Below are 19,331 nucleotides of genomic sequence, written 5' to 3' on the forward strand. Positions count from 1 at the left end.
GTTCAGTAAAATGTATAATTCAAGGGAACAGTTTGGAACCTGATCCCTAGAGGAGGAGGAAGGTCCCCAGGTAGTGGGGTCAACACGGGGTCTCCCCTGTTCCCCTGTGGGTCATTCCAACCCTGTACCCTGTGTTCATAGATCCCATTGAAGAATAAGCCCCTCTCCCACAGTGGCTGCAAACTCTGTCAGTCCATAGAATCATCCCCAATGGCAATACACAAATACATACAGTAAACGGGTGGAACCCAATAGTGCAGAATTTTGTGTAGCCAAGGAATCTTAAAATGGAAAAATAAATGTATGTGTCATAGAAAAAGAAACCTAATTAAATGCTTATCTGTTAAGTCATTGTGATAGGTCCAAGCAGGAAGAAATGACCTCCTCTAGTCTTAACACTAATATTTCTTATTAATATAATGTACAAATAAGACCACAATCATGCAATATATTTTTTAAAAGGCTAACACAATTGATTAACAAAAGATGTCTGCATAAATCATAACACAATCATTCAAGCTTATGTGGAGGTAGCTTCAGTGAAGCCAAGGAACCTTCCTTTGTTGTAAATGCCTTGAAAAGCCAGAAAGTACATCTATCTATCTATCTATCTATCTATCTATCTATCTATCTATCTATCTATCTATCTATCAGAAATTGAGAAATGTATTATAATTTTTTTAATTCATATGATATTGAAAACATATTTGGCGCAATGGATATACAATGACATATGTGCATGATAGTGGACATCTAAAGGAGAACAGAAATGGTGATAAACAAAATATTTGAATTTTAAGGATAAATTGTGTCCTAATGTTAGTGTAGTGAAAATTTGGTATTGTTGAATGAACCTGTTCGGAAAGAAGAATCCACATATCAGGTTTGTGAAAGCAGCTACTCAGTTTTAAGAGTGTTACAAGAATGAAAAATGTGTGAGAAAATACATGGATAAAAAACAAAGAAAATAATATAAAATGTGAATATAAGTGTTAAGTGGTGATTCCCTGAATTGGCCCAGCCAGAATAGCTCAGGGGGCCCCACACCCTAACGCTCACCAAAACGACTGACACTATATAAATGTATAGAGGACTTACTTTTGATTATGCCTAATTCAATGTGCAGTCAAATGCCAGTTCCCTGCTTAAAAACCAAATAGAAGAAGGTGGGGAGGGGTTCCAATCAAGACTGAAGTAATCTCAAACTTCAAGTGTACATATATACACATAATATGGAACTAATATAGGGGGAGGGGCTCTCAACTGCACACCCTAACTGCTTGTAATGAGAGGTGCTACCTTACTGAGAGGTATATTACTACACATATAAAAAAAAAGGATGTAGGTGCAATATGCAAACATTACTACTAAAAAATGAATTATATATTACAGTCAAATATCAAATCAGAGGTTGGCATAAATTTTGCCAAAGATATGGGCCTGCCCACCAACATCCTGATCACCTCTTTGTAGGGCAAGTCCCTAACATTGTAGAGGTTCACGTCTGTGGCAGAGAGAAGAATGACAAGAATGGTACTGTAGCGAAGGTGGATAAAATAAATGTACTGAGACCAATTCAATTATAACACTTTAAAAAAAAAATAGTATCTGATATGATAAAGTACAGTATATAATCACAATGCAGTGGGCATGACAATTACTGAAGTTAAGCTACATAGTAATAAAAAATGGATTAGAGTGAGGAAACAGAGTGGAAAACTAAGGAAGTGATAAAGTGAGAACAGATTCCAGTGAGAATGCCTCGTGGAGCTTCACAATTCATGTACAATTTCCCACACTTGCTCGTAAGAACAGGAAGGGGCAGGATGGTCCGGCATTGCAGGGTTCCTCTTACCTTCAGGCCTTGTAGCCACTGCTGCATAACTTGCAACAGTAAAGGCCAGTACTCACTGGCTGATGTGGGAGAGATGTGTGCTGAGCAAACCGCTAAGCACACATCTCTCCCGCCGCTCAGCACAGCGCAATGTGTGCTGAGCGTGCGTGGGGAAACGGGGGGGGGGGGGGGGCGCTCATTTCACCCAGCGGGTGAAATGAGCGACCTGCTAGATTGGCCTGCATGCAGGCCAATCTAGCACCAGCGATAGCGATGCGCGGGGCTGCGCATCGCTATCGCTGTGTGGGCTACACACGGAGTGATCGTGCTTAAAATCTAAGCAATCTTAACAGATTGCTTAGATTTTAAGCAGCGATCGCTCCGTGAGTACCCCCCTTAACTTCCACCATGGATTCAATTGCAAAAAAGTTGACACATTTAAAGGCTGAGAATTAGAAGGTTGCTCTCCTACTACCAATAACTGGTATTAGAAGTTATTTATACAAGAGTAAGGAGATGTACAAAGCAGTGAAAAGAGTTGAGAAGTTGCCCATGGCAACCAATCAGCTGCTTTGTATAATGTTATAGTATGCAAATTATAAATGTTACTTCAATGCTAATTAGTTGCCATGGGCAATTTTTCCACTGGCTCACTTCTCCACTCTTTTCACTGCTTTGTACATTTCCCCAAAATTTAAGGGGTCTATTTACTAAGCCTTGGATAGAGATAAAGTGGGCGGAGATAAAGTACCAGCCAACCAGCTCCTGTCATTTTTAAAACACAGCCTGTAACATGGCAGTTAGGAGCTGATTGGCTGGTACTTTATATCCGTCCGCTTTATCCGCAAACAAGGCTTAGTAAATGGATCCCTAAACACAGTAAATGCACTCTCTTTCTTGCTTTAAGAGGGTAAGAAAATACTGAGATATTGTACTATTATTTATCAGACTGCATTGAAATGTCTGTGATGAGTGTAAGCACACATCCATAGTTTTGTCCATACTTTGTGTATAGATATAACTGATCCTATGGAGCAGGGAACTAACTGGCCCACGGGCACTTTACTGAAGCAGCTGTAGGGGCAGGGGCAGGGTAAAGTACAACATGCAACTTTACAAAGTCTTCTCCAAACAGATGTATTGAATGTGCCAACCAGGGCTGCTCAGTAGACCCATGGCAAAGTGAACAAATGGGCTGCATGCCTCCCATAAAATTTAGATATAGGTGAACATTCTTCTTCTTTCATTTTTAATAAGTTAAGATACAGTATTGGTTGTCCTGTCCGATCAGGTGCTGCATTGCATGAACACCTTTCACCGTATTGTATGTGATATGTGAACCATATTGTACATGTATGGGACGATTCTCTTTTCAGCTGATCCGATCCGCTGCTCAGTGCGCAGTCATCGCATGATCTGCACTGGTGTCTGAAAATGGCCATCCCTTGTAACTCATCATCACAGGCTTCATGACATACTGTAAACAGTGCAATATATAATAAATAATTTCATGTTCCCAGCTGTTTATTCAGTGCTGAAATACGGTCATTTTTTTATACTTGACTTAAGTTATTGGGCCAAAACATATGGATGTAAAAGATATAATTAATGTCTTGTATTGCAGTAGCGCATATTTTTCCTCAGCACTCAGAAGACTGTGCCGCATTGTATGTCATCTTGTAGCCGGCAGATAATTTAGCAGTTGAAATTCACTTTTGATGCACATTAGCCAAATACGTTGTCACATAGTATAAACATTTGCCAATCAACCACATCAAATGTGAATGTGTCAGTAACCTGTTTTCCAGTGCTGGTTAAATGTGACTGTCAGATATACAAAATGGTGCTGTATGTACAATATTTGTGTATATGCTTATATAAATGAGCTACAGTACATAGGAATACTGCTGTATGCTGTATCTACTTTATATAATGTAATACTGAGCTGCACCTACATTGCTGCAATGTATATATATATATATATGTGTGTGTATATATATATATATATATATATATACAGGTTGAGTCTCCCTTATCCAAAATGCTTGGGACCAGAGGTAATTTGGATATGGGATCTTTCCGTATCTTGGAATAATTGCATACCATAATGAGATATCATGGTGATGGGACCTAAATCTGAGCACAGAATGCATATGTGTTACATATACACCTTATACACACAGCCTGAAGGTAATTTTAGCCAATATTTTTTATAACTTTGTGCATTAAACAAAGTGTGTCTACATTCACACAATTCATTTATGTTTCATATACACCTTATACACACAGCCTGAAGGTCATTTAATACAATATTTTTTAATAACTTTGTGTATTAAACAAAGTTTGTGTACACTGAGCCATCAGAAAACAAAGGTTTCACTATCTCAATCTCACTCAAAAAAGTCTGTATTTCGGAATATTCCGTATTTCGGAATATTTGGATATAGGATACTCAACCTGTATATATATAAGTCAAGATCAAAACTGACCAGGATGATCCATTGAGAGTATCATTAATATGTCTCAGTTAGTGATACCAGATATCAAAACTCTTGAAATAAGCACCTAGAATCGGGAGGATTCTAGCAGGATGAGGCCCCCTTGACTAGTGAGTTGTAGTGCGATCATATGATTATTCGGCTGCTTGGAGGTGTTCATGGTAAGTGAGCAGAGTGATTGAGCCTTATTGAGGTAGACCTCTCTCTGCATCCTATGGTTCTCTGGCTAGAATGGTGTTCTCATCCAAGGTTCACAATGAGCTGGGGGGAGCTACTACCTAAATTTACTTTCTCAGTTTTTTAGGAGAATTTACTGTAGAATTCTCAGAATGGTTAAAAAAAACCTAAAAAAACCAAAACCCCAATTGGCTCAATAGAAAAAATATTATTTAACAAATGGGAGATAAATTCATTCAGGTCTAATCTTAGATTTAATCTGTTCCTTTTAGAGGTTTACTAAATCACTGCTATTTAAATATCTTGACTATCTACTAATCTTTAGAGGATTTGAACATTCCGAAATTTAGCAATAAGGATTCTTGAAGAAATATTGCCACCTAAAAGTCATAGAAACATAGAATTTGACGGCAGATAAGAACCACTTGGCCCATCTAGTCTGCCCTTTTTTTTTTCTTTTACCATATTTTTAGCTCAATCCTTATTTGATCATTATTTCTTGTAAGGATATCCTTATGTCTATCCCATGCATGTTTAAATTGCTCTACTGTCTTAGCCTCTACCACTTCTGATGTGAGTCTATTCCACTTGTCCACTACCCTTTCTGTGAAGAAATTTTTCCACAAATTTCCCCTTAAACCCCCCCCCCCCCCCCCCCTCCCTCCAGTCCTTGTGTCCTATTGCTTCTCTTCATTTGGAGAATGTTTCCCTCCTGGACTTTGTTAAAACCCTTGATATATTTGATAGTTTCTATCATCTATTCCCTTCTCTGCCCCAAAGTAGGGAAAGGGGGGCATGATAGAAACTTTCAAATATATCAAGGGTCACAATGTTGCATTCTGCAATCACCGCCAGGAGAGCTTTCTCGGAATTCAGTAGTGCATTTGTATCTTTAATTTGCCACATTAAATATTATAGGTTCACCTCCTGTTTAAACAGCAGAATAAAAATTAGATTATGTTCCACCCATAGACAAGCACATTTTTAGGAGTTCTGGAGCCTTGCATTGGTTATAGCAAATTCAATCCTCTACCCAATTTTTAACACCTTTTGAAACATACTGACTTGATTATAATATAACTTAGAAAAATATACTGTGCAGTATGGAATGTGGAACACTGAATTTCCTAAGATCTCGGTATTAATGTTATTAGATACTGTTTTTTGTTCACAGTGTGATATTCTCCTCTGCAGATATGGATCAGCCACAAATTCCTACTATACAGCTTAACACAAAATATTTTTTTACATTTTTTTTCTCTATATATGTTTATATTCCCAGGAAGGAGTAAAGGATTGCCGTGGGTGAACTAAAGAATGTTATCGATAAACGTTATGGAGAAGAACTTCCCCTTTGTGTTGTTATATGGATACAGAAATTCTGCTGCAATTTAATCTCCTTATACTATATAATATGGTGTATTACCATATACAGTATATTTTTTACATTTATGTAACAATAATAAACTTTACTGACTATAATGTAATATTTTCACTTAATAGTTACTTAAAGGAGTTTTTTTAATACAATGTCTCTCCATATAGTATATTTTGGGATAGTGACCTTCTCCTCTGGAATGCATGCAGCAGCCAATGAACCTCACATCACAAGGAAACTCTGGGGGATGATTCAGACCTGATTGCTGCTGTTTTCGCACAATGGGCTATCAGGTCATAACTGCGCACTCACTACTGAGCTCCTGCTTCCGGCTCAGTGAGCGCTATGAGAGAGATGTCATGACGTCTCTCTCATAGTGCTGGGGAGCGGAGTGAAGCGGACGCCAGGAGGATCACAGCGGGAGCGGGATTGGTAAGTATGTGGGGTTTTTTTAACGTGTGACTACTACTGGGGGTATAACTACAGGGGAGCTAGACTACAGGGGCCAACTACAAGGGGGCAATCTACTGGGGGCATTACAACATGGGTCAAACTACTGGGGGCAAACTACATGGGGCAAATCTACAGGGGCACATTACTACTGAGGGCATAACTACAGGGGCACATTACTAGTGGGGGCATAACTACAGGGGTGCATTACTACTGGGGGTATAACTACAGGGGCATTACTACTGGGGCATTACTACTTGGGGCAAGCTACTGGGGGCATTACTACTGGGGGCAAACTACATTGGGCAAAACTACAGGGGCGCATTACTACTGAGGGCATAACTACAGGGGCACATTACTACTGGGTGTATAACTACAGGGGCATTACTACTGGGAGCTAAACTACTGGGGGCATTACTACTTGGCGCAAACTACTGGGAGCAAACTACATGGGGCTAAACTACAGGGAAGCATTACTATTGGGGGCATAACTACAGGGGTATTACTAGGGGCAAACTACATGGGGCTAAACTACAGGGGCGCATTACTACTGGGGGCATAACTACAGGGGTATTACTAGGGGCAAACTACATGGGGCTAAACTACAGGGGCGCATTACTACTGGGGACATAACTACAGGGGCGCATTACTACTGGGGGCAATACTACTTGGGGCAAACTACATGGGGCTAAACTACATGGGCTAAATGACTGGGGGCATTACTACAGGCGACATTACTACTGGGGGCAATACTACACAGGGACAATACCATTAAGGGCATTACTAATGGGGGCACTACTAATGAGAGCATTGTAAAGGGAGCACTTTATAAGGGGCATCACTCCTGGGGACATAAGGGGCACTACTACTGGGGGCATTGCATAAGGGGCACCACTACTATGGGCTCTATATAAGGGGCACTACCACTGTGGGCACTACCAGTACAGTGAACATTGCATAAGGAGCACTACTACTGTGGGCATTGTATAAGGAGCACTACTACTGTGGGCATTGTAAAAGGGGCGCCACTGCTGTGGACATTGTGTATTGCAGGGTGCTACTACTGTCGGCATTATGTGTATTGGGGGCACGTGCCTAAGGCGTGCGCATTACCTTTATTGCATGGGTGCCAGATGGGGGGGGGGGGTGAGTTCCACCACCTCTCTGCGACCACTTTAAGCACTGCTCGACATACACGTGAGACTGCACACTTGCACAGTGAATTTACACTCCCCCTGGGGGGCGGCAACTATCTGAACGCAGGACAGCAAAGTTAGCAGTCCAGCGATCAGGGGGTATATTTACTAAGATTCGTATTTGTGTCAATTTGGTGGGAGATTAAATACGAATGACATCGAATGTGTGAATTTGCAACTTTTTGAATTTTGTACACCTCATTTACTATGCTGCCGTATTCTGCATTTTCGTGTTTTCCGATGTCGATGTCATTCGTAATTTCAGCCAGTGTTTTACGGGAGTATATAGTAAAACACTGCCGAACTTAACACAATGAATCTCGGCCGGATCTGTGAGATCCGTGCAGGGCTTCATTGTGTACCTTAAAAAAAGTGTTTAAAGTGTTAAAAATCCTGAAAAAAAATTGCGTGGGTTCTCCCCTCCTAAGCATAACCAGCCTCGGGCTCTTTGAGCCGGTCCTGTTTGTAAAAATATGGGGAAAAAATTGACAGGGTTTCCCCCATATTTAAACAACCAGTACCGGGATCTGCGCCTGGTCCTGGTGCAAAAAATATGGGGGACAAAAAACTTAGGGGTCCCCCGTATTTTTAACACCAGCACCGGGCTCCACTAGTCAGAGAGATAATGCCACAGCCAGGGGACACTTTTATATTGGTTCCCGAGGCTCTGGCATTAAATCACCAACTAGTCACCCCTGGCCGGGGTACCCTGGAGGAGTGGGGACCCCTTAAATCAAGGAGTCCCCCCTCTAGCCACCCAAGGACCAGGGGTGATACCCGAGGCTGTCCCCCCCATCCAAGGGCGTAGCAGAACTACAAGTTCCAGCAAGCCTCCCCCGCAAGCTGGTACTTGGAGAACCACAAGTACCAGCATGTGGGGGAAAAACGGGCCCGCTGGTACACAGAACACGGTAAAAAAAAAGCAGGTCTATTTGAAAGCTTTTTTTTACGATTTGTATTTTCCCCCGGCAGTGTTTGGCTATTGCCGGCTGTGATTGTGAATTCGAATTTATAGTAAATTACCGAGTTGTATAAAATAACAGGAGTGTTTGACCGATGGTGTATTCATTCGTATTTTTTTTCTTTGACTTCAAAAAAAATATGAATGCCCTCATTACTGCCGAGATTTGAGTTTAGTAAATTCCCGAGATGACACTTTGATGAAAAAACACCAACTCGGTCAAAATCGGGAGCTTAGTAAATATACCCCTGGTCTGAATCACCCCCTCTGTCCAGTTCTATACAAAAAAACAACAAGAAGATGATTATAGGGAAACAAACCAAACCAAAATAAAAAAAATGCACAAAACAAAATGCATGAACTGCATACACAAAATAAAATGCTAAATAAAATGCAAGCGCAAAATAAAATGCATATGGCTGACAACCATCAGTAAATCTACTGAAAATAGTAGATATATTTTAGCAGTAAGAAACTGAAATGTTTTATTTTTCATTTAAAGCAAAGGAAATATTCAATCACCTTCCTTATAAGCAGCAACAACTGTTAAATTATGGAGTGCGTTACTGCTCTGTCTCCATGAATGCTCCTTTACTGAAACATTCTATTTTACCAAGGTGGCCACCGTTTGGTCTTCTGAGCCATATTGCCACAGCACCACAGTGGGACACCGGCATGTTCCAGTTAGCTCTAGAGACCTTGGTAAATTATCCTGCAAGTATCCTGCTCCATTTAAAGCAAAGGAAATATTCAATCACCTTCCTTATAAACAGCAACAACTGTTAAATTATGGAGTGCGTTACTGCTCTGTCTCCATGAATGCTCCTTTACTGAAACATTCTATTTTACCAAGGTGGCCACCGTTTGGTCTTCTGAGCCATATTGCCACAGCACCACAGTGGGACACCGGCATGTTCCAGTTAGCTCCAGAGACCTTGGTAAATTATCCTGCAAGTATCCTGCTCCATTTTGCAAATACTGCTAGAATGCTGCACCGCTACCCTCATACATCACTGGCTCATGCTCTGTATGATCTGCTCAAGCTCCGCTAAATCCAGAATTCTGATTGTATCACTTTGAGTACGGCTGTACAAACAACTTCTCCTACACTTCAATAAACCCTACTCTTGGTTAAGTACTTGGGCTGTTTAGTGTATCTGGACTCAGCTGCCATTTACTATTATAACCTGCTTTCTATCGCCAATATTACACACATACCAACTACAACCACATCTTATACTCTGTGGTCATAGATGACTTGCATAACAAGAAATATAAAGGGCTATATAGTAGATTGCATTCACGCAGGACCAGACTGGACATCTGACAAATGCCATAAGGGTCAATGGCCAGATGAGAAGGCCTGACCTAGAACCTCCACCTTCTGGCACTGTGGTCAGCCTGCGTGACTAGACTGGGGCATGCCATGAAGCCACATACACTGCTTTAGATGGGCCAAGTTTAGGTGACATCTAGCTGCAGGGTTGTTAGTCCATAACAGCTGGTAATGGGTAATGTTCCTGATAAAGGTGGACATAGACTACAATGCCTGTAGATGCTGTTATTCTGCCTGGTGCGTTTTTAGATGCCACCAACGGTCACAACATTAAAATTTGCACCAGCCCAGATTTTCCATCTGAGTATGGCCTCCAATGTGAGCGAATAAGTATCTGAGTGAGTGTGTATGCAAACACTGCAGCCACACACCCATAACTCTGATAAGGTGGACCATGTCCGTCTGTTTAGCCACCTCCCAATTACCGCCCAGCACTTTTCCAAGACATTGCAGTCACCGGTACACTCTCTAATGCATGCACTGTAGGAGTTATTAGGGACTGTTAGCAAAAATCTGTTACATTTAACATAGCATCTGACTCTAAATCAGTCCCAATATACTATAAAAAGGAATTCATGCACACCTTTAAAATCAATCAATGTAAGCAAGATGTGAACAAAAATATAATTATACTAACTAAAACACGAGTTAATAATGAACACATTTTAATCTCATATTATTTTGGATTTCGGAATGACAGAGTAAATATTTATTTTTCTGGCCATGGCACAGATGCTACTCTGTACAGACATCACAAGACAGCGCATTGAAGCTGAAAAGATAATCTTTTGGTATTCCAGCTGTCATAAGTATATTCTGTTTCAGTCTAGATCAACAGAAGTGTATACCTCTCCTGTCCATATCTAGACTTTGGACAGTTACTCGTGGGAATCAAACTATTATCTTAGGTGCAGCCTACATGTAATTTAGATTTGCAGGCGCTTCCTCCAGTTTCCTGTGACACTTTATCACACAGGACATTCAGTACTGATCTGTCTGTGCACAGTGGATTAGAGGCGATTTAAAAGACACCTGCGTGTCCCTTTGAATTAGATGTGACACCTGCACTGGACCTGACATTCATTAAACATTTTTCTGACCATTCTGCATTGCAGTTTACCCACAAAAAGTGAAAAAAATGTTCATTAGTGAAATTAAGGAAAAAATTAGAGTCTTGCTTATTTTATTTTTTAAAACAATTAGCACAAGTTGTATTCAAGCAAAAACTGGACTGATGTTATTATCACTACGTCCCAGGCAGGGGAGATGTACTAAGCCTTAGAGAGTGATAAAGTGGAAAGAGATAAAGTAACAGCCAATCATCTCCTTACTGCCATATTACATATTGTGTTTGAAAAATGACAGGAGCTGGTTGGTTGGTTGGTTGGTAGGTACTTTATCTTCGGCCACTTTATCTCTCTCCAAGGCTTAGTACATCTGTTGCAATGCAACTTTACAAAATGGGTTCAAGCTCTAGGGTAAATGTTTTAGCGGGAGGGTTGACTGAGAGGATGACCAGGCAGATGGGGGATGTGGACACATTTTTCCTGATGTACAATGCTGGATAAAAGAGATCGACTTACATTTTCTATTTGTGCTTATTGTCCTGCAAATTCAGCACACTCTCTTTCTTTATTATAAATTTCATGACCAGCCTCTGCAATGTAGCACATAGAAAACCTCATGTTTGGTTAGATTTGGTATTCATCAAAATTCTTTAAGAATTCTTGATGTTTTTCTCTTTAACTTTTACACTTTTATGTTGAATTGTTTATTATTTTATGAATGTGCTGTGATGTTTATCATATTATATATGTTTAATATAGTTGGCTAAATGATTCCCTTTCCTTTTTATGCCAAAATTATTTACACGCCCTCATAATGCATTGATGTGGACACATTTATAAAACATTCTGCTTTTCATTTACATGAAACTCTGTGATTTCAGGATTTTCTTCTTGTCCCTGCATCAAGTCTTTCAACCACAACCGAAGAATGTGTTACACACGTCCACACACACTGCTATACATTACCTAATGAACAGTGCATGGAATAGTGTCTACTATCACTATATAGTGCAGATGTCATTTTACTATTTGGAAGAAATAATAAAAACCGCAATGTTTGCTTCCATTTTCAGTATGACTATCATCCATTGGATCAACAAATTTCCTGTGCTCAAAGGACATGTGACTCAAAACACAGTATCATTTCCATTTATAGCATTGTTGTAAATGTTTTTTGTTCTGATTGCAGATTTGTATTTATTATACATAACTGATAAAATTTAGAGATGTGCGCAGACCACCATGTTTTGGTTCTAAATGATCATTTTTTAGTTTTGCAATACCACCCTCAAGCGTTTAGGTTTTGGTTTGGTTTTGGATCTGGGTTTCTTTAAAAATCGATATAAACAGCTGAAACCATGTAACTTTTTTGTTCATACAGTAATGTTAACAGCAAATACCTGTAACATAAATTTCCAGTAATTTTCACTCAGTTTTGCCCACCTCCCCATCAACTCTCCTGAGTGAAATATTACCTGAAATCAAGAGGGAGGACTTACAGTACATGTAATCCAAAACCCGAGATTCGGTTTATAAATCCGAGTTCCGAATTCGAGGGAAGACCCGACTCGGTACTCGGTCCATTTGGATCCCCAAAATTGATCAAAGCTGGTGAAGGGGGTTGGGGTTATTCTATGGCTTGCAAAAACAAAACTCCACATGTCCTATGTTGATGTTTTCTGTAAGGCAATGTGAATTAGTTCCTGATTAAAGGCAGGGGTTCTAAATAATCAACTCAGTTAGCACTAGTAACACTATAAATACTATAAACAGGAATAATACATTATACATATTGCACAGTAACAGAGCCATCTTAACACAATCAGAGTGACCAGTCACCATTCTCTACCTGCCTCACAATGTGCAGCCTGTGAATGGCTGTCAGCATGCTGATTTGTGGTTGGCTGGAGCTGTCCACCAATCAGAGAGAGTAACATAGTAACATAGTAATTGAGGTTGAAAAGAGGCAAAATTCCCATCGTGTTCAACCTGTATTCTGTATCAAGTTGAGTTGATTTTACTGTACCTGCTGAAGAATGTTTTATGACTAGTTAACAACTATCAGTCATAAGAAAAAAATTCTGTACGCAACGGAGGAAAGGGTTCTTTACTGTTAAGGCAATAAGGATTTGGAATTCCTTGCCAGGGAAAGTGGTAATGGTGGACTCTGTAAATGCATTTAAAAAAGGATTGGATGAATTTCTGATTGAAAAGGATATCCAAGGTTACAATTTTTAAAAATCCTGGACCATTTCATGCATGTTCTAAGTGTTTCTTGTACCTTACCTTCTGTTCTGCATGGGTTTCAGGATTTCTTTCAGTCTTGCAAGCTCCATGTAGACTTCTGTGTCTGTATTGCTCTCTCCTGATTAAGCCATCTGTGTAGAATTCCTCTGTGTGAGTAATCAGCAGGATCCTGTGTACAGCTTCTGTTCTCTCTGTTCAGTATGTCCACATGAAGTTCTCAGCAGCTGCCGCTGTCTTCCATTGTCCTCCATGATGTCTTTCTAGTGTTTGGGCCCAGCCCAGAGTTCCCTCCAATACCGGACCTGGGCGCTGCCATCTTGAATTGTCAGCTAACTGGACTGTCTTCCAATGGGATTCCTGGTGTGTCTCAGATGATTCTTTTCACCAATGACAAGCTACCTGAAGGTATGTAAACAGGATTCTGGAAACTGGAAGTGGCCTGAACAACTGTTTCTTCTAGTAAGTGCAAGCTCCTGTTTGCTGTTCTCAGGCTCTGTTCTGTGTCCTCACTAGGATCTCAAGTGCTTTACGTGTTCTCCAGTGCTGATTGTCATTGGATATCTCTATGTGTCCTCAAGTGCCGACTACCATTGGATATCTCTACGTGTACTCCAGTGCCGATTACCATCGGATATTTCTACATGTTTTCCAGTACCGAGTGCTATCGGATATCCATACGTGTCTCAAGTACCGAGTGCTATTGGTTAGCATCAATTGCTTCTTCAGATACCAAGTGCCAATATTTGCCAAAAATTGCTTTTTCAGATACCGAGTGCCATTGGTCACCATCGATTGCTTCTTCAAGTATCTTCTAGTTCTCCACTGTCTCAAGTAATGAGTGCCATCGGTCACCATCGATTGCTTCTTCAAGTATCCTCTAGTTCTCCAGTACCTCAAATACCTAGTGACATCGGTCACCATTGATTCTTTCTTTAAGTATTCTCTAGTTTTCCAGCGTCTCAAGTACAATGTGTCATTATTTACCAATGTTTGTTTCTTCAAGTAACTTCCAGTACTTCAGAGCTTCAAACATCATCAGTCATTCCGTGTATGGTCATTTTCTATTTCTTCTAAACTCTCTGGTCTTCCTAGCAATTAGTAGTCAGCGTCTAGTTCCTGACTTATTCATATATCACAGACTACCTCTAGTTATCTGTTCTCCTACTCCTCAGCTCTTACCGGGTACCTGTCCGGGGCGGCAGCAACCTGCTCGTCGGGAGCCGCAAAACACAAATCTCCATTGGAGGAGGTCACTGGTAAAAACTTTCCAGTGGGTTAGACTCCCTGCCTCTGGTCCGGTCTTGTCAAAATCCAGTATTAGCGGTACATGAGGAGATCTTACATTCGCCCTCTGTGTTTATTGTGACATTCCAACCCATCAACCCTCTCTCACAAACCATCAGCTGAGTACACAGGGACCCAAGACATGACAATGGTTACATGCTTTCTACTGGAGGAGTGACAGAATGCATGTAATATGCCTGGCAGTAATTTAAACACTTGCAAGATAGGGTTATGTTTTCTGTCAGTCCATAGTTTAGTTAGTCATTTGTTACAATTTTCATGGGTGGCATTAGGGGTGTGCTTTTGAGTTAGTTGGAGTTGGTTGGAACATTCTAGTTCCACTTTGTTTGTCTGACATCCCTATTGCCCTCCCAAGTTATCGGCTTTTGGGGTTTTGGGCGAAAGAACGTCTACAGTGATCGTTTCGTCATTAGTTCTTCACCTTCCAGCCCTTTCGCCTTCCAGCCCCTTCGCTCTTCACAAGATCTACGTCTCTTATCCACACTCATTACTTTCTCCCATGCATGATTACAGGACTTTATTCGGGCTGCACCCACTCTGTGAAATGCCCTACCACGTACATTAAGACTCTCCTCTAGTCTTCAAACCTTCAAGCGTTCCCTGAAAACTCACCTATTCAGACAAGCTTATCAAATTCCAGAACCCCTCACATAACTTTCATAGGTTTCCTATCCAATTATATCTCCACAGTACAGTCCACACATGTCTCCCACATATTTATTTCATCACTCTCCCTTCCTCCTGACCCTGGTTCCTCACTGCTGTGATGTGATATTATGCAGCCCACCAATAACCTTTCCAATCTGGTGAACAACTATGCAATAGATAGCACCTATCCATGTGTATCAATGCCTATTTCCCCATAGATTGTAAGCTTGCGAGCAGGGCCCTCCTACCTCTATGACTGTTTGTTTTTACCCAGTTTTGTCTTCTAATTGTGTCCAGTTGTAAAGCGCATATATGAAACTGTGAATAAATAAATAGTTCTTGTTGTGCTCTCCCCCACAGTAAATGGGATAGGCTGAATCTGCCCTCTTTGGGTCAGCCGTACCACCTGTCTAGGTGCGCTGTGTGATTTGTGTCATTAGGAGGGGAGGTGTATACCTCAAGTGGAGTTTGATGAGTGGGCAGAAGGCCCCATCCAGGCCTGGTGTGTTGTTGACAAGTTCTGGTTTATTGCTGATGATGGGTCTGGCTGTTCTTTCTTTCACCACTATTCTGTGCCATTTAATTAGCAGAAATAAGAAATAAGCTAACGCTTTTACCCGCCAATTGTTGTCTGTGTTACAGTATTTTAGATAAGATATGTTTTGGTTATATATCTGGGTAGTATGGCTGACATCCGCTGATAAGTATTTTGTGCATATCCTAGGGAGGACTGTGGATAAGTTAAACATTTATAAACTATATTACTAACCTAAAATGAATGCTTTAATAGGAGGATTACAATGTACCGTCTGGAATATGCTTATTTGTGTGGATATCATTTTTTAACGTACTAAACCTGTTTATTTTTATACAGATGTCAATTCATTTGTTAATCACAGAATCTGATATCTCAATGTTTCTTTTTCAATTACATATGTAGCCTACAATTATTTAATCTTTTTAGCTTTTCCTGTTTTTCCTTTTTTGTTCTTTTGTTAGACGCAAACATACAGTATATACTATAATATTATTATTGGTCACATTTAATGCTTCATTTATGTATTTTCCTCCTTGATTTTTTCATAGCCTGCAGGTATCACTCTGTGTAATTGCTCTACAGTATATGAAATGTTTTAGCCATTGGCTAAATGCTTCCTACAGATATTGGGGTTTGTTCAGTACGGATTGCAAATTCTGCTAAAAAGCAGAATTTGCAATACGTTCTTTCCAGTGGCGGAACTACCGCCAGTGCAAGCTGTGCCTTGCACTGGGGCCCGCCACTGCAAGGGGCCCAAAGCAGCGTGGCATGTAATGAGTCAAACTGACTCATTACATGCTGCTGTGTGCAGCGGGCCACCGCTGCCCACTGAGGAGAGGAGCGCAGCGGCCACGGGGGGAGGGGGGGGAGAAGAAGGAGGTGGAGGAGGGAGCCGCAGCAGTGCTATGTAATAGGTGGAGGCGCTGCTGCAGCTGTCCCTCTCCTTCACCATAGGCTGTTTTCCGCCGCTGTGAATGAAGGAGAGGGACTGCAGCAGCAGCACCTCCATCAATTACATAGCGCTGCTGCAGCTCCCGAGTCCCCCTTCCTCCTTCTTCTTCTCCCCTGCCCGGGATCTGCCAGAACCGAGGAGCCTGACTGCCAGCGGAGACAGTAAGCGTAATCTATTCTTTCTTTCTTTCTTTCTTTCTTTCTTTCTTTCTTTCTTTCTTTCTTTCTTTCTTTCTTTCTTTCTTTCTTTCTTTCTATCTATCTATCTATTCTGTCTGTCTGCCTTAATGTGTAAAAAGGGGACGCTGTCTGCCGTAATGTGTAAAAAGGTGGACGCTGTCTGCCGTAATGTGTAAAAAAGGGGACGCTGCCTGCCGTAATGTGTAAAAAGGGCACGCTGTCTGCTGTTATGTGTAAAAAGGGGACACTGTCTGCTGTAATGTGTAAAAAGGGGACGCTGTCTGCCGTAACGTGTAAAAAGGGATGCTGCCTGCCATAACGTGTAAAAAGGGGACGCTGTCTGCCGTTATGTGTAAAAAGGGGACGATGTCTGCCGTTATGTGTTATAAAGGGGATGCTGTCTGCCGTTATGTGTAAAAAAGGGACGCTGTCTGCTGTTATGTGTAAAAAGGGGACGCTGTCTGCCGTAATGTGTAAAAAAGGGGACGCTGTCTGCCGTAATGTGTAAACAGGGGATGATGTCTGCTGTAATGTGTAAAAATGGGACGCTGTCTGCCGTTATGTGTAAAAAAGGGGGCGCTGTCGGTCATTATGTGTAAAAAAGGGGACGCTGTCTGCCGTTATGTGTAAAAAGGGGACGCTGTCTGCCGTAATGTGTAAAAAAGGGGAGGCTGTCTGCCATAATGTGTAAACAGGGGACGCTGTCTGCCATAATGTGTAAACAGGGGACGCTGTCTGCCGTAATGTGTAAAAAAAAGGGACGCTGTCTGCTGTAATGTGTAAAAATGGGACGCTGTCTGCTGTAATGTGTAAAAAAGGGGACGCTGTCTGCCGTAATGTGTAAAAAGGGGACGCTGTCTGCTGTTATGTGTAAAAAAGGGGACACTGTCTGCTGTTATGTGTAAAAAAGGGGACACTGTCTGCCATAATGTATAAAAAAGGGGACGCTGTCTGCTGTAATGTGTAAAAAGGGGGATGCTGTCTGCTGTTATGTGTAAAAAGGGGGACGCTGTCTGCTATTATGTGTAAAAAAGGGGACACTGTCTGCCGTTATGTGTAAAAAAGGGGACGCTGTCTGCTGTTATGTGTAAAAAGGGGATGCTGTCTGCCATAATGTGTAAAAAGGGGGATGCTGTCTGCTGTTATGTGTTAAAAAAGGGGGACGCTGTCTGCCATAATGTGTAAAAAAGGGGACACTGTCTGTCGTAATGTGTAAAAAAGGGGAGGCTGTCTGCCATAATGTGTAAACAGGGGACGCTGTCTGCCATAATGTGTAAACAGGGGACGCTGTCTGCCGTAATGTGTAAAAAAAAGGGACGCTGTCTGCTGTAATGTGTAAAAATGGGACGCTGTCTGCTGTAATGTGTAAAAAAGGGGACGCTGTCTGCCGTAATGTGTAAAAAGGGGACGCTGTCTGCTGTTATGTGTAAAAAAGGGGACACTGTCTGCTGTTATGTGTAAAAAAGGGGACACTGTCTGCCATAATGTATAAAAAAGGGACGCTGTCTGCTGTAATGTGTAAAAAGGGGGATGCTGTCTGCTGTTATGTGTAAAAAGGGGGACGCTGTCTGCTATTATGTGTAAAAAAGGGGACACTGTCTGCCGTTATGTGTAAAAAAGGGGACGCTGTCTGCTGTTATGTGTAAAAAGGGGATGCTGTCTGCCATAATGTGTAAAAAGGGGGATGCTGTCTGCTGTTATGTGTTAAAAAAGGGGGACGCTGTCTGCCATAATGTGTAAAAAAGGGGACACTGTCTGTCGTAATGTGTAAAAAAGGGGGCGCTGTCTGCCGTTATGTGTAAAGAAGGGGGCGCTGTCTGCCTTTATGTGTAAAAAAGGGGACGCTGTCTGCCGTTATGTGTAAAAAAGGGGACGTTGTCTGCCGTTATGTGTAAAAAAGGGGACGCTGTCTGCCGTAATGTGTAAAAAAGGGGACGTTGTTTGCCGTTATGTGTAAACAGGGGACACTGTCTGCCGTAATGTGTAAAAAAAGGGGACGCTGTCTGCTGTTATGTGTAAAAATGGGATGCTGTCTGCCATAATGTGTAAAAAGGGGGATGCTGTCTGCCATAATGTGTAAAAAAGGGGACGCTGTCTGCCATAATGTGTAAAAAAGGGGACGCTGTCTGTTGTAATGTGTAAAAAGAGGGACGCTGTTTGCTGTTATGTGTAAAAAGGGGGACGCTGTCTGCTGTTATGTGTAAAAAAGGGGACGCTGTCTGCCGTTATGTGTAAAAAAGGGGACGCTGTCTGCCGTAATGTGTAAAAAAGGGGAACTCTGTCTGCCGTAATGTGTAAAAACGGGACACTGTCTGCCGTAATGTGTAAAGAAGGGACGCTGTCTGCCCTAATGTGTAAAAAAGGGACTCTGTCTGCCGTAATGTGTAAAAGGTGGACGCTGTCTGCTGTAATGTGTAAAAAAGGGAATCTGCCCGCTGTAAGGTGTAAAAGGGGTTCTACCTGGTGTAGTGGTGCTAATGTGCATTGTAATATGAAAAATGGAGACTACTGTGCATCGTTATATGAATTGGTATTATTTTGTGGCCACACCCCTTTCCCACGAAG

This window comes from Pseudophryne corroboree, chromosome 4 (assembly GCF_028390025.1).
Source record: "Pseudophryne corroboree isolate aPseCor3 chromosome 4, aPseCor3.hap2, whole genome shotgun sequence".
NCBI classification, from domain to species: Eukaryota; Metazoa; Chordata; class Amphibia; order Anura; family Myobatrachidae; genus Pseudophryne; species Pseudophryne corroboree.